The following is a 3,094-nucleotide window of genomic DNA, read 5'->3' as shown; positions in this document are numbered from 1 at the left end:
TTTAAGATAGTGTGTTTTTTCATTATGATGAAAGGTAATATTGTCTTAAATCGATAGTTATTTATTATTTTAACCCATTTATGCCTAGCGTCCTAAAAAAGGACATTGCAAACAGCGTAGACCCAGATGAGACGCCGCATAATGCGGCGTCTCATCTGGGTCTGCGCTGTTTGCTTAAAGAAATTTCTGTAAAAAATATTCTAAATATAGAAATAAATATACCAGACACCCCTACTTTTGGAAATAAATTGATCCAATTTAGAAGGGTGGGAGAGTCCACTAGGCATTAATGGGTTAATTTGCTTATTGATGAAAATTCCGATGGACTACGTCTTGAGATTGAGTAGTGCAGTTTTGCTGCTTTTTGATTTTACACATTTAGTCAATTTAATGTTAAAATTTATTTTTTCCTGGGATGTATGCGGAGAACGGTGAAGGAACAATAAGGTGCATGTAAAACTACTAGACATTAACTTACCTGTGTTTTAATTGATGTTACAAAATGTTATAATGCATCATTGAATAATGCAATCACGCATTAGCAACTTCGTGAGTGAATTCGACCGGTTTATTCAAAAGGCGAGAATATAAAATGATGGAACGAACATTAGTGAGTGAAAACCACAATAACGAAACTGTTATTATTGGCAAATTCGACCATGGCAAATGTTCGGTGTTTCGTTAAGGCCACTCATAGTTTTGCATTGTCGACCTGTTGATTCAAAAGGCGAGTTCGCGAGAACACGAAATGATAGAGCGCAGTCACGATGCGAGGACGCGAGTTTTTCTTTGCATCGTGTTTGCTTATGCGCACACGAGTAAGTTCGGTAAACTCTATTGAGCGGCTTCCAAAATATACAAATAAACATGTGTCAGGTAGATATATGTTTTCTTTTGATCCGGGTTTACCTGAGTTTTTATTGTTCCGACATTTAAATGTAAACATGTCGTATCATAATAGAACAGTGGCATTTTTACCCTGCCATGTTGACGTACTTTCAAATTTAAATCGTCTATTAGATAGGAAACACAAGTATTTTATTTGAAATCACTCGAGCCCAACATATCGACCTCCTTCCTATTCAAATCTACATTGGCATTTTTCGTATCGGATATGTTACAGGCAGATCCGTATATCAAATGTGAATAAAGTTTATGTAGATTTTATAAAGCCCCAGATGAAGGTCTTAAACTTGTTTATCAAAACACTACAGACGTAACTTGTATTCGCGGCAGTTAAGTGTATTCATAGCAAATAAACAGCGCTATAATAAAATTTATGCAACAGCCAATATAAACTGCGCAGTTTTTATTCAATCAGTGAGGTTAGCTCCAAATCCAATACGAAAATGGGCACCGAGTGTGGCGATACGGTGGATGCGTGTTGTGTTAACCCAATTATGCATAGTGGACTTTCCTTCTAAATTGGATCAATTTATTTTCAAAATTAGGGATGTCACGTATATCTATTTCTATATTTAGAATATTTCATACAAAAAAATCTTTAAGCAAACAGCGCAGACTCAGATGAGAAGCCGCATCATGCGGCGTCTCATCTGGGTCTACGCTGTTTGCAAAGGCCTTTTTTCTAGACGCTAGGCATAAATTGATTAATTTGCATGTACAAAACATGTATCGCTAATATACTACTTGTGTATTACTTTAGATTCATTGGTCGCTGTTGTCCCTTATTAAATAACATGTTTTCCCCGATGTTGACACTGGCAAATATGTACTTTATCTCGTAAACAAAATTGAATTATTCAATACAATCAGTATTTATCTCAAATTATGAATTGGTTCAAAGTTAAAAAAGACACTATTGCCGCAAAGTTGATTAGAACCTTTGTGAGAATGAACAGACACAAACTAGTTTCATACCTTTGTTAGTTACCTTTACACAAAGCGCTCAAGTGTGTACGGTATACATGCACCACTTTTAGTAAATTTAGTTTAATATAGCAGTGATTGATTGATTTATTAAATAAGTAACGTATTTATTCATCGATATCAAATCGATCCGTTCAATATTGACACACCCAGTTCAAAACAACAATTACAGTAAGTGATTGCCAGAATAAGTTCTTGTGCGCTCAACGCGCGATGTTTACAAGTATTTCACATTATATCTTCAAGGCCAAGTGTTCGCCGTTGGCATAAACTATTTTGAAGAGTACTTTATAAAAACATACTAGTTAACTTGTTTACCAGAAAGTGTTTATTAATCTTATTATTGTCAACCCATGATTTTAACAGTTCAACTTAAACACACGTATATTACGTATGGTTTACAATTAAATGAAAACTGACTACAAACCAACAAATTTGAAAGGTGTTTACTATCACGATAACAATTTATGACCTGTTTACGTTCAATATGTTTGCCAAAAGTTATAAATTAGCACGGTAATATACGCTTACCATATTTTTCACATTAATACAAATACTAAATATTTTTTTATATAGGGTATATAAAAAAAACTGGCGGTGTACCTTTGATGTAATATTCAGTCGCAATTTAAGTTAGCCAAACAACTTAAACTAATATCCCGGCATTGTGATTGTTGCTTCAAATTTATGCGTTGCATCGATTCAGGCATTCAGTGCGAAATGTAATTAAATGTTTTTAATTATTTAATTTAATTCAGCAAGTTTGAAATGAACTCAACCCATTCAAATTTATAAAGAGGGTGTCTTAGCGCACAGGGTGAGATGTGTATGCACTGTTAATCATCGTATTTATACGGAATGCGGATAATGCCATCAATAATCTCGCCCTTCATTCATCAAGGGCGACACGAGACACACGAAGCGATACACGATATTTTTCGCGACAGTCTCGGCGACGCACGATTTTTTTGCGATAGTCGCGGCGACTCACGATATTTTGCGCAACAGTTGCGGCGACGCACGATATATTTAACACGATATATCGCCCTTGTGTAGGTAGCCCAAAAAGCGATATATCGTGTTCAATATATTCTGATAAAATACCGTGCGTCGTCGCGACTGTCGCGAACAATATCGTGCATCGCCGCGACTGTCGCGAAAAATATCGTGTATCGCTTCGTGTGTCGTGTCTCGCGTTCAAAGG

This window comes from Dreissena polymorpha, chromosome 13 (assembly GCF_020536995.1).
Source record: "Dreissena polymorpha isolate Duluth1 chromosome 13, UMN_Dpol_1.0, whole genome shotgun sequence".
Lineage (NCBI taxonomy): Eukaryota > Metazoa > Mollusca > Bivalvia > Myida > Dreissenidae > Dreissena > Dreissena polymorpha.
The sequence above is the reverse complement of the archived record's forward strand: the minus strand, read 5'-3'. Positions refer to the sequence as shown.